Source organism: Dermacentor variabilis, chromosome 6, assembly GCF_050947875.1.
Source record: "Dermacentor variabilis isolate Ectoservices chromosome 6, ASM5094787v1, whole genome shotgun sequence".
NCBI lineage: Eukaryota > Metazoa > Arthropoda > Arachnida > Ixodida > Ixodidae > Dermacentor > Dermacentor variabilis.
In genome coordinates, this window is record NC_134573.1 from 5,835,887 (window position 1) to 5,850,442 (window position 14,556).

The 14,556-nt window shown below is 46.4% G+C and overlaps 1 protein-coding gene across 3 annotated transcripts in view; it reads left to right on the plus strand.

Annotated features, from left to right (window-relative positions):
- LOC142584592 (protein 5NUC-like) overlaps window positions 1-14,556 on the plus strand; it is a 761,070-nt gene that overhangs the window by 45,375 nt on the left and 701,139 nt on the right. The window lies entirely within an intron of this gene.

The following is a 14,556-nucleotide window of genomic DNA, read 5'->3' on the forward strand; positions in this document are numbered from 1 at the left end:
ACGTGCGAGGAGAACAAATCTGGGCTGGCTTGCGTTCGGGGCTGCGAACTGCTTTCGCTGAGCGATATCCTTGCATTCTTCATCTTGTTAATAAACGCCATCCATCGTCGTAATTGTCGTGGAATTTACCCAATTCCTTCTTCATGCGCTTTGTTCGCGGTGTAAAAGCCTTGCAAATTCGGCTCCAGCCCCTTCCTGTTAGTCCGGATTAGACCGCCTGTGATGCCCAAGATGTGCTTGCCACAGACTCTGTTGGGGCAGAACAGTGACACATTAGATACAGCACAGATTAGCCAAACTCGTGTAGTGTTTTCTTTTATGTTCGAACCACCTATAGTGAACTGTAAATATGAACAAACATTCACATGTGCTGCGAAGAAATGACATTTATGTCAAGACTACAAAGCCAATACAGCATATATCAAGCATATTTATTTATGAACCAAGTGTTGTTTAGCTTGTAGTAGTAGCCAAAGTCTACACAATGGCTTGTTGTAGCAGCCAGCAGCTTCTGTTTAGTACATGGAATGTGTTGCTTTATATTGGTGCCGTCCTCATTACTGCATGTAGGGAACAGAAATTTTGACTGCGTCAGAAATGGAAAAAGCACAACTTTTCAATATGAAATGCACAAAGATGTGACATATATATGTAATAGTTTGCGACTACAGAACACATGCAAACGTACACTATCTGTTCTTGGTTGCTTAAGCAGCATCTTAAATAAATATTGCAGCTGCCCATATCATTGATGTCTGCCGAATACAATGCCTGTCAACAGCTTAAGTATTATTAAGATCACAAATGAGAACATTTTTGCGCTCATTTATTCACTAGAAGAGATCACACTGATGCATGAAAGTCATGAAGCTATAAGAAATGGTGCATTCTTTGTCTGCACGAACGTGATGCACCGCTTCGCTACTGCAAAAATAAATGACATACGGTAAACCAAACTGAACATTAAGAACATTTGGAACTAACAAATACAAAATATGGGTGAATTATCATGCATGCAACTGTTTAATATATTAAATGTCGTACTTTCACTTCATTTTGCCAAAGGATTATTAGATTTTGTGGACAAAAGAAGTTGCCGGCGGACTCGAAAAAATGTTCTATGTTGACAAGGCTGCTCAGTCACATGTGGCCACGGGTACAATAACATGAAAAATGTGACGCGCGTTCCGACCATCGCTTTTTTTCTTTCCTGATCGTGCGTGTATAACGACGGCCTCGCAACTAAACGATTATTTAGAAAACAGCAACGGAGCATCCTGACGGCCCATATGTAATGCAGGATCTAGTTCGTTGACTTGTCTCCGCCTGTAAGTTAGTGAGACGAATATTATATAACGATTCAAGCAGCGCTCTTAAACGACTCACCGTTATTGCCGTTGTTTATTCATTAATTTTTCTTTATTTATTTCATACATACTGCTAGCCTCCATTTGGAGGCTGTTGCAGGCCATGGGAAAATACTTTGCATCAATATATGAATGACAAACTTATACACTTGTAAATGTCGTAGTTTACAAGAAGACGTAGTTCAGCAATACAATAAGAGGGTGTGACCTTCCTGAGTCAGTCCCCAAAGGTTAATGAACAGAAATACAGAAGCATAGGATAAACAACAAAAAAGTTCATCAAAACCAATTAGAAACAAAACGCGGTGTTCTTAGGCGATAATTAAAACTCAAGATGCATACTCACAGACATATTTTTTCCAGCATAGGAAGGAAATCGCCAGGTAAGCAAATTATGATATCACTAGGCAATGAATTCCAAACTCTGATTGCCTGAGGAAAGAAAGAATACCTGAATGTGTCTGTGTGGAACCTGTATTCAATTCAATGTTTAAGATGTTTAGTTCTAGTGTTTCGCTGCTCAGAGAAAGATACACATGCACCACTGTTTGAATTGTAGCCCCCGTTAAGGAGGTGGAATAGAAGCTTGAGGCGTAAGAATTCAGCACGCTTGCACATAGTCGGGAGGTAAGCTTTATCAAGGAGTTCTGTCTGAGAATCATTACGGCTGTACCTTTTATAAATGAATCTGATGGCTTTTCTCTGTATGGCTTCTAGGTGTTTCATCCACTGTTTGGTATGGGGGAACCAGCAGGTATTACCAATATCTAGCCGCAACACAATCCACCTCCCGATTCTATGCAGGACATGTTCCGAATAGCTCACGACGGAAACCTAGCTTTCGGGCTTACATGTCCGCTTACGAACCCGTCCGCTTGCGAACCTTCTTCGTCCACCGTCGTATTAGCGCCTTCACTTCAGATCATGCTTAACCAACACGCCCAACTATCCATCCTAACGTCACTCCGCCCCAAGTTAAATAACGCGAGACATCGAAGCGCGATGAAATGGCTTTAGGAACAAAGATGCAACCAGCTTAAGTGTACGAAAGAATGAATCATTGCCGCCATGCACTCGAAAAAACCAGTAAAAATTTTAAATCCAGGCCAGAGATCACGTGGAAGATCGATGATGCTGAATGCTATTTAGATTTCTAAGGACAAAAACAATAAAATTACTATTAAACAGTACAATAACTAATTAGAAATGATATCTTCACGCTCCTTTGTTACGTAATAAAATGCTTCGATAAATGCAGTAAAAAGTTTTTACGATCAAATGGATGGATGGATGGATGGATGGATGGATGGATGGATGGATGGATGGATGGATGGATGGATGGATGGATGGATGGACGGACGGACGGACGGACGGACGGACAGACAGACGGACGGACGGACGGACGTTATGAGCGTCCCCTTTGGAACGGGGCCACCAAGCTCTTGCTATTATACTGCCTATTCTCCTACCTAGGTTAATCAAGAAAAAAAGAAAAAAACGCCATGGACTCCCACAAACAAATTTCCTGATCCCCTACTGCGAACTGGGCTTTCGTATGTCTCCGTTTTTGTCGTTTCCGTGCTTTCGTTCCACCAATCTTCCATTCGCCTCTTACTAACCCCCACTGCGGACATGTTTACTTTTCCACTGCTCTCGCTGAACCCAAAGGCTTCAAGGAGGCCAGTGGTGCCTAAATCGACCACTGAGCAGAAGTCTTCACATTTAATAAAACATGCTCCATAGTTTCCATAGCTTTACCGCAGCATGCAAATGCTTCTTCTTTCTTCTTATACCTCGCTTTATAGGTGCGTCTTCTAAGGCATCCCGATCTCGCTTCGAAAAGTAGTGAGCTTTCCTTTGAGTTATCATAAAGTTTTTCTTTCTTGATTTCGTTTAATTGCTCATGGCAGATTTCTTTTCTGTTGCCGCCTCCCATGAGATCATTTCAACCTCTCTGACTTTCCGCTTGATGTTTTTTGTTGATGTGTTGCGCGCTCTACATCCCGCATACTTGCTGGTAAGCTTCCTAGTTCCTTGCCTCCAGTGTGCATCATTGTTTTTCCTGTACAATACCTAAACTCTCCCAGCCCATTTACTTTCTTCCATATTCCTCAGTCGTTCTTCATAATTAATTTTGCTGCGGCTTCCCTCACTAAAAAACTAGTCGAGCGCATATCACCCTGCGCAGCTTCATTTGTAGTCTTCCCGTGAGCGCCCAATGCGAGACGTCCCAGTTACCTCTTGTTCCGATCGATTTCTTATTGTACCCCTCATTTAAAGCAAACAACCGCATTGCGAAGTGTAAGTCCTGGAACCATTACACATTTCCGTATACCTCGGAGCCCCTGTATCTATTGTATCCCCATAGCGCTCTGTGCTTTATTATGGCTGCATTTCTTTTCCCCTTAACCGTTATTGTTTTTTCCTGTGTTTCCATATATCTATTACCTTCGTTTATCCAAGGTATTTATATTCTGTTACCCGACGTATTTTCTTGCCCTGTATTGCCTCTGTATGTTCACTGTGTTTATTTAATACCATAACACCTGATTTTCTAGCACTGAATTTCAAACCTAAATTGTTGCCTTCCTGTCCAGATATTAGCCAGATGTTGCAAAGCACTTTGCTTGTTAGCTAGCAACACAATGTCGTCCGCATAAAATAAACCCGGAAGCTGCTGCTCTACTACACTACCCACCTGTTTGTATGAGAGATTAAATCCGATATTGCTTCCTTCTAGCGCCCTCTCCATCCTCACCATGTACATCATAAACAGCAGTGGGGATAAAGGGCACCCCTGCCTCAGTTCCTTGTTGATATCAACTTTCTCCTCGCTCCTCAACACTTCCCATTCAGCTCAAACGGTATTTTGTAGGTAAATCACTCTCAAAAGCTGCAAACACTCGTCAGCTAGGCCTTCCCTTTCAAAATACCCCATAATATGTTGCGGTCTACATTGTCATACCCTCCTGTAATGTCTAAAAAGGCCACATATAACGGTCTGCTTTCTACTCTTGATATTCCAATACACTGAGTAAGAACAAATAAATTATCATTCATGCGCCTACCTATTCTGAAGCGATTCCGAAGTTCTCCCAAAACGCCAATATTCTCTGCCTATGCTTCAAGCTTTAATTTGATTGCCTGCATTGCTAGCCTGTATATTACCGATATACAGGCTAGCAATGGGTCTATACGATTGAAATCTACCTTTCGCCCCCTTAACTTTAAAAATTAAATTCGTTCTACATTGTCGCCGACTAAGTGGTATTCTGCTGTCTTGTAAAGTTTTTTCACTGTTTCTCCAGAGCTTCCTCACTTTTTGGTCTGAGTGCATTATTCAGCCTGTTTATTTATTTATTTACCACATTACCCACAGCGCCTGTAGGCATTACAGCGGGGGGAGAAGGAAACAAAGAACCAATAAATATGGCAGGCAACACAAAATATGTACCCGGTACATTTTCATCCTCGCATTTACACACAAAAAAAACCACTATCTTACTTCAGTGGGCGCATAGAGTTTGAAAATACATCGTTTGAGATAATCGTTGCGACATCGGATGGTAGCTTGTTCCATTGGCTTATGGTTTTGGGGCAAAAAACGCCGGAAGAATTAAAGAAAGCCTTGTGAGCTATGCAAAGGGGGAAGGCAGCTGGGGAGGATCAGGTAACAGTAGATTTGTTGAAGGATGGTGGGCAGATTGTTCTAGAGAAACTGGCCACCTTGTATACGCAATGCCTCATGACTTCGCGCGTACCGGAATCTTGGAAAAACGCTAACATAATCCTAATCCATAAGAAAGGGGACTCCAAAGACTTGAAAAATTATAGACCGATCAGCTTACTGCCCGTTGCCTACAAAATATTTACTAAGGTAATGGCAAATGGAATCAGGAACACCTTAGACTTCCGTCAACCAAACGACCAGGCAGGATTCCGTAAAGGCCACTCAACAATAGACCATATTCACATTATGCGCACGGTTGCACTGCACATGGGTTCCGCCTTTACATCGCTAAACCCTGGATAATTGACGTCAACGCCGCCACAACCAGCCTCACTCGACTCCTTACGTCGAGAGGAACACGTGGACACCCAAAGCAATACTGTGAGTCGCTTGCTTCACGAATTACCGGACTCTGAACTTTGCAAGAGGCGCCCGCCCAGCTAAGCCTTACGACGGGTACGGTCTAGCCGACGACCTTGGCCCAGTTCGGCGCACCAATGGCCACCAATGATGGCACCGAGATGAATCTCGAGCACGCGCAAATCCCACTTCCTGATGAACCTGCCGGCGGAGACTGGCTGACTGTTAAGTACGGTCGGAAGAAAACATCGACTCCCACCAATCCACCTCTCCAACCCCGACACCCATCGGTTCCCCGACAAGCCCGACTCCCACCGCTACTCCGAAATGACCTCAAGGTAATCATCCGCCCCCGAGAAGGACTCAACCTTGCCACCTGGACCACGCCACAGGTTGCTGAAGGCATCAAGCTGGCATGTCAGCACCCCACTACTGAGCACGTACGGACCCTTACTGTAAGAATTGACCCAGTACAAAACATCGCTATTGCTAGCACACCAAACGAAGAGCTAGCTATGAGCATCCGTCGCATCACTACAATTCACCTGGGCGGTCGAGAATTCGCAGTCACGGCATACGTGGCGGCACCCGACAGCTCCGTCAAAGGGGTCATTTATGGCATTCCCGCAGGAACTCCCACAGAAGTCCTCCTTAACGAACTCTATGCACCTGGCCGAGAAATCTTACATGCCCGTATGCTCGGACAAACCGCTACGGTAGTGATCACATTCACTGGCAAGGCTGTACCCTTCTACGTGCGATACTACAGCGGTGAAGTGCGATGCAAACCATACCGACCAACCACGCATTTCTGCCGCATCTGCCACCAAGTCGGCCACCGGACCGATGTATGCCCAACTCCAGAAGCAAACGTATGCCCCCAGTGTGGTACACGAAACCCAACTCAGGACCACCCCTGTCACCTCCGGTGCGCCTTATGCCAGGGGCCTCATCCTACGGCTTCCAAGGAGTGCCCTGATCGACTGAAGAAGGCATCTTCAGCATCCCGAAGGACCAGCCGCCGGGACTACTCAAGGTCGAAGTCTCAGTCACGTACAGACCAGCAACGGAGGCGTTCCCGCTCCAGGTCTCGCTCCTGCTCGCGGAACCAACAAGGAGGGACACGGAACCTCAACGGACCTGCTGTACCGGGATCACAAGCGGTGAGCTGGTCAGCACGGCTTTTCCCCTCTCACACAACCCACCAAGACAACACCCTGTCATCGCGTCTACACACAGCACCCACCCTACACAATTATTCACCCATAAACAATACTGACGTTCAACTGCAGATTCTAGCTGAGCTAAAGGCCATCAGAGAAGAAAACAAACGCCTTCATGAAGAAAACAACAAACTTCGCACGCAGATTGCAGAACTATACGCCACTCGTACTGCCACTCAGCATTCCACACTAATGACCGCACCCTCAATGCCATCATCTTCGGAACGTTCTGAACCGATGATTCTAGCGGAATCAGCAAAACCGACAGAAATCGCACAAGTCGAGGAGAAAGTTGATGTACTGCAACGGCAGCTCCTAGCAATGCAACAAAGCATCCAGCAACTGGCAAGTGTTATTGAAGAAACACGGCTCGCAAAAGATCAGCGACGCAAGAAAGTTAGAACACTAGTACAACAGGAAGTAGAGCAGGGACACCCTGCCGATCCACCCGTCAGCCAGGACGAATAGCATAACCAAGCACAGGAACGAAAACCCACTCATAATTTGGCAATGGAATTGTCGCAGCTACAAACGCAAGCAAGGGTCACTGAGACAGTACATAAGTAACGCCAAAATGAGACCAAGCGTAATCGCACTACAGGAAACAGGCACACACCCAACTCAAACTGGCTACAACACACATACCACCACGCCTGACAGCCGCGTGGCCACACTTACAGCTAAAACGCTCACAACCACACAACACACTATAGACGGCAGTGATGTCGATCATAACCTAATTGAGATCCTGCCGCTCCAACGAGGCCGAAAGAGCCTTTTCATACTGAATATATACAGCCCACCCAAGCAGAAGCAGGCCAAGTTCGACTACTTGATGACTAAAGCGATTGGCATAGCCAAAAATAATAGTCTGCTGATTGTAGGCGACTTCAACGCGGCTCACCAGGCATGGGGCTACACGACAGCCACATCAAAAGGCACTGCACTCCAGTACACGATACAGCAGCACCGTCTCACCATCCTCACAGACCCCGCATACCCCACACGTCCAGGAAACAGCGTCTCCCGAGATACATGCCCTGACCTCACCCTCACTAAAGGGATACGCAAGCTTCCTGGCACAACACGGAGGAAACTCTGGGCAGTGACCACTGCATACTTGCCACCACATTGAACGTTACGCATGCACGACACCCGATAAAGAAGACAACACTCACAGATTGGACAGCTTTTCGCAAAGAGCGAGCGGATGACTCCTCAACCAGTATTACGGATCTCGAGCAGTGGGTACGAGAGATCCAACAAGATGTAGCCAGACATTCAAAACAGATCACACTCACCACAGACATACCGGCCGTAGACCCGCACCTTCTTCATCTCTGGGAAGCACGTCGAGGCCTTGTTAGGAGATGGAAGCGCCAAAAACATAATCGTAAATTGAAACTACGTATAGCGAAACTCACGGCAACCGCGGAATGTTATGCTGAGGAGCTCACCCGTCACAACTGGCGACAACTATGCAACAAGTTGCAGGGTAATCTTAGCACGGCCAAAACATGGTCGCTGCTACGCCATCTTCTTGACCCCACACAAAGCAAGGCAATTAGCCAGCAAACAATTCAACGTATCCTGCACAACCATCCGGGTTCTGATGACGAAATCCTGGAGGAGTTGCGGGCGCGGTACATAGGCGATTTCGAACCCGCACAAGGACAACCTCCAACCTACAGCGGGAGCGACAATTACGACCTCGACAAGCCGATCACCATCACTGAGGTGCAACAAGCACTCCATGCACTCACACGAAACACCACCCCAGGCAAGGACAAAATAAATAACAAGCTCCTGCGCAATCTGGATGATGGCACCATTCAATCTCTTACTGACCTCTTCAATCATCACTGGGAAGCGGGTACGCTACCAGCAGACTGGAAGCACGCGGACATCATACTCAGTCCGAAGCCAGGCAAACTCTCCAGCTTAGAAAATATGAGACCAATCTCACTGACCTCATGCCTAGGCAAGCTTCTGGAACATGTCATTCTGAACCGGCTTCAACCTTAACTAGAATCCAGCGACCTCTTTCCCGACACAATGTTCGGGTTCCGGCCCCATCTTTCTACCCACGACATCCTTCTTCAGCTGAAGGAACAAGTCCTTGAACACATCTCACCGCACAACACCGGAGCGATTTTAGCACTCGATCTCAAAGGCGCTTTTGACAATGTGGCTCACCATACCATCCTTACAAACCTAAGCCTCACGAACTGTGGTCGTAATACTTACAATTATATACGCGCCTTTCTAAGCAACCGCATGGCCACAATAGGCATTGGCTCACTCAGAACCCCGACGTTACCTACTCGCAACAAAGGAACCCCACAAGGTGCCGTTCTATCACCCACCCTTTTCAATATTGCTATGATGAAATTACCTGAGAAACTCAACGCAATACCAGGAATCAGGCATGCAATATACGCCGATGACATCCCTATCTGGACCACCACTGGTTCCGAAGGAGAGAAACAAGACGCCCTTCAACAAGCTACCGACGCCGTCCAACAATATGCAAAAACAAGTGGTCTCCGGTGCTCCCCCGAGAAGTCAGAACTATTAGTCGTTCGACAGAAATCACGAAGAAAACTCACTGAACTACCCCAAATCACACTCACCCTCGACGACAAAGAAATACCCACAGTAAACCGCGTCCGCATTCTAGGACTCCACATACAACAGGACGGCGGAGGCGCATACACCATCCAACGTCTCAAGCAGACCACCTTCCAAATCATGCGAATGGTCAGCCGTATCACCACCAGACAATACGGACTGAAAGAAGACGACATAATACAGCTCGTCCGGGCCCTGATAATCAGCCGCATTGCCTACGCTGCCCCGTACTTGCCCCTCACTCCCAAGGAACTTGATCAATTAGACGTACTTCTTCGGAAAGCCTACAAGCAAGCGCTCGGCCTACCACCAGGAACAGCGACACTCAAGCTTGAAGCCCTAGTAGTCCATAATACTATAAGAGAAATTATAGACGCCCACCTCACAAGCCAACGAGAACGACTAGCCCTCACACCAACAGGAAGGACAGTCCTAGCGCGCCTAGGCTACCCCACACACGGCAAAGGCCACGAACAAGCAATTCATCTGGCCCCCAACTTCCGGGAACACATCAAGGTAGCCCCTATCCCCAGAAGCATGCACCCGGAACATCATGCTGATCGTCGCCAAGCTCGCGCAAAAACTCTACAGACAAAATATGGCAGTCTCCCCACCACACTATACACAGATGCCGCGCAGTACCCCCAAAAGGCAGCCATGACGGCCAGCGTTGTCGACTGTAACCTACAAGAGGTGGTCTCGATGACGGTCCGCACTGCCAGCGCCCTCGCAGCGGAGGAGACAGCCATCGCCTTGGCCATCACCTCTAGTCCGACCAACGAGTACGTCACAATCATTACTGACTCCCAGGCAGCTTGCCGTAGCTACGCTAGAGGCAGAATATCTTCAATAGCCCACCGACTCCTCAAACAAGCCTCCCAATTGCCGGACGTTGAAATAGTGTGGACTCCAGGACACGAGTCCCTCCGTGGAAATCAGCGTGCGCACGCTGTAGCCCGAGCTCATGCCTCCCGGGCGCCACAAGAGAGGGATACGGCCGCCTCCATGGAGCCCGTACCTTTACAATACAACGCCATACTACAACACCACAGATTGAACAGACGACAATACCCGCCTCCACACAAGACCCTCTCACGTGAAGACGCCGTAACACGGCGACAACTACAAACCAACACATACCCCCATCTAAGCAGACTACACGCAATACACCCTACACTATATTCATACAAATGTCCCCTTTGTAATGATTACGCCTCCCTATATCACACCACATGGGCGTGCCCCAACGTGAAGGCGGCCCCGCAAATACCCAACCCCACACCCGAGCAGTGGGAGGCCGTGCTGACTAGTTCGGACCCTCGTAACCAGCAGCAACTGGTGCGGCGGGCCCGGGAGACAGCAAGAGCCGCAGGAGCCCTGGACTAAGGGCGCCTCCCGCACAAGCAGAAAGACACCTGCTTGTCCTTTCTTTTTAATAAATGTTTCTCCTCCTCCTCCTCCTCCTATTCACATTATTAATCAGGTGATAGAGAAATGTGCGGAATATGAACAACTCTTATGTATAGCTTTCATTGATTACGAGAAAGCGTTTGATTCTATCGAAACCTTAGCAGTCATGGAGGCATTACGGAATCAGGGCGTAGACGAGCCGTATGAAAAAATACTGAAAGATATCTATAGCGGCTCCACAGCCACCGTAGTGCTCCATAAAAAAAGCAGCAAAATCCCAATAAAGAAAGGCGTCAGGCAGGGAGATACGATCTCTCCAATGCTATTCACAGCCTGTTTACACCATGTATTCAGAGACCTGGATTGGGAAGAATTGAACATAAGAGTTAATGGAGAATACCTTAGTAACTTGCGATTCGCTGATGATATTGCCTTGCTTAGTAACTCAGGAGACCAACTGCAATGCATGTCCACTGACCTGGAGAGGCAAAGAAGAAGGGTGTATCTAAAATTTATGTGCAGAAAACTAATGTTATGTTAATAGTCTCGGAAGAGAACAGCAGTTTACGATAGGTAGCGAGGTACTGGAAGCGGTAAGGGAATACATCTACTTAGGACAGGTAGTGACTGCGGATCCTCATCTTGAGACTGAAATAATCAGAAGAATAAGAATGAGCTGGGGTGCTTTTGGCCGTCATTCTGAGATCATGAACAGCAGTTTGCCATTATCCCTCAAGAGAAAAGTGCATAACAGCTGTGTCTTACCAGTACCCACGTACGGGCCAGAAACCTAGAGGCTTACGAAAAGGCTTCAACTCAAATTGAAGATGACACAACGAGCTATGGAAAGAAGTATGATGGGTGTAACGTTAAGGGATAAGAAAAGAGCAGATTGGGTGAGGGAACAAACAGGAAATGACATCTTAGTTGAAATGAAGAAAAAGAAATGGGCGTGGGAGGACGCGTAATGAGGAGGGAAGATAACCGATGCTCATTAAGGGCTACTGACTGGATTCCAAAGGGAGGGAAGTGTAGCAGGGGGCGGCAGAAAGTTAGGTGGGCGGATGAGATTAGGAAGTTTGCAGGGACAACATGGCCACAATTAGTAAATGACCGGGTTAGTTGGAGAAGTATGGGAGTGGCCTTTGCCCTGCATTGGGCGGAACCAGGCTGACGATGATGACGGTGACCTTTGTTTACCATGGCAACTTTTTTGCATTTCTGTGCAGAAAACCTAGAACGCGGCATGCTTTAATTGTGATATGATCAATGTGACGGCCCCATGAAAAAACAGGTGTGAAATAAACGCCGAGATGCTTGTGCTCCTTAACCGATAGTATCATGGTTGAAATTAAAGAGTAACAGAAGTCATGAGTTGTTCTTTTCTTCGAAAAAAGCATATGAACGTTTTTTTTCATGTTAATGAGCATGTGCCACTTGTTGCACTGCTTGTTTACCTTGTACAGCTCGTTTTGTAAAACATTGCTGTCATGGGTAGTATGAATAGTCCTGTACAAATCCAATCATCGGCAAACAGCCTGATTTGCAATGAAATACAAGAGCCAATATCATTTATATGGATAAGAAGTAAAAGTGGTCCTATGACAGATCCCTGGGGCACGCCAGAGGACACATTAACTGCACGGGATGTTTTGCCATTAAGCACAACTTTCTGTTTTCTTAAATTTAGGTATTCTTTCATCCTGTTAACAATCGTACTGTTTATATTATCCATTTCTAATATTTCTATAAGTAAAGTGTGAGGGACAACGTCGAAGGCTTTCTTAAAATCTAGAAATAAACGGTCAACAGAAAAACGCTTATCCAAAGGTTCTGCTAAATCGTGCGTCAACTCAAGCACCGGTGTTGTACCGGAAAATCCACTGCAAAATCCATGCTGCTGGGGGCTGAGGAAAGAATTCACGTTCATGCGGCTCATAACATTACTGTAAAGCACATGCTCAAGTATCTTACATGCAATGCTAGTAAGCGAGATAGGGCAGTAATTCAAAACATTACATAGCCCTCCCCCTTTATTCACAGGGACTACATTGGCAAGTTTCCAGTCATCTGGTAAAGATTTCTAGTAAAGATTTAGTTAAGATTACACAGCGATTTTCGGACACCTCCCGTGGGCACAAAGAAAGCAGTGCTGGTGACAAAGCATCAGTCCCAGTTGCTTTAAACGCATTCAATGTTTTGAGAGCGGCTTATATTTTTCGTTGATCGATCATGATATCGTCCATAGACTCACCCAACACAGGGGTGGATCGCGACACAGTGTTTTGAGTGTCAACACAAACAGCATACAGAGAAATCAAAAACGAGATAAAGCACTCGGCTTTTTTAATGGCGTTATGGACGGTAGCACCGTCGCTGTCAAAGGCCGGTATTTATAATACACCTTTAGTGTCCATTTTACAGAATTGCCACTGTGATGTTATCCTGATACGCACTGTGTGCCTGAGCCACAGACACGCACTGAGATAAGCGCTATGCTTTCATTTCCTTTAACCAGTTCTCACACAAGTCATGTGACCATTCTGGCTGTATATATTTCACGACGGTACATTAAAAGGGATTCATTCTTGGTCATGGGACGACGAGCGTCTGTCTGAGAGTCTCACATGGTGCCAGAAGCGAGTTTTTCGGTCTTTTCTGTATACGCAGGTGGAACGTGCTCAGGTACTTATTTTTGGCTGTCTGCATAGCTGCCTTCATCCCTTCAATTTTTTTTAGTTTCGCTTTAAGCTTCAACGAAGGCTTTTTCTTATAAGCAGCGTAAATGTGCGCTTTCTTCCTGGCCTTGCATTTAACGTGTCACCAACACCACGGCTTACTTTTGCTTTGCCGCACAGTTATAAACCATGATTGGACCTATCTTTCACGCATCTCGAGCAACTTGTTCTTAACTACTTTCCATAGCTCTTCCATATTCATCAATTCAGCCTGTGTCTCAAATACGTCATAGTAGAAATCTAGAGCCAGGGTCATATCACTGACACGTGCTTTTTGAAAGCTATAGATACGCCGTGGACAACTGTTAGCAGCTATCATCATCATCATCATCAGCAGCAGCAGCAGCAGCCTGGTTGCGCCCACTGCAGGGCAAAGGCCTCTCCCATTTTTCTCCAACTACCCCGGTCATGTACTAATTGTGGTCATGTCGTAACTACAATTTCTTAATCTCATCCGCCCACCTAGCTTTCTGCCGCCACCTGCTACGCCTCCCTTCTCTTGGAATCCAGTCCGTAACCCTTAATGTCCGTCGGTTATCTTCCCTCCTCATTGCATGTCCTGCCCATGCCTTATTTCTCTTTCTTGATTTCAACAAAGATGTCATTAACTCGCGTTTGTTCCCTCACCAAATCTGCTCTTTTCTTATCCCTTAACATTAGACCCATCATTCTTCTTTCCATAGCTTGTTGCGTCGACCTCACTTTAACGAGAACCCTCTTCGTAAGCCTCCAGGTTTCTGCCCCGTACGTGAGTACTGGTAAGACACAGCTGTTATACACTTTTCTCTTGAGGGATAATGGCAACCTGCTGTTCATGATCTGAGAATGCCTGCCAAACGCAGCCCAGCCCATTCCTATTCTTCTGATTATTTTTCTGATTATGTCTCATGATCCGGATCTTAGGTCACTACCTGCCCTAAGTAGATGTCTTCTCTTACCACTTCCAGTGCCTCACTACCTATCGTAAACTGTTGTTCTCTACCGAGACTATTAAACATTAGTTTTCTGCAGATAAACTTGTAGACCCACCCTTCTGCTTTGCCTCTCCAGACCAGTGAGCATGGATTGCAATTGGTCCCCTGAGTTACCAAGCAAGG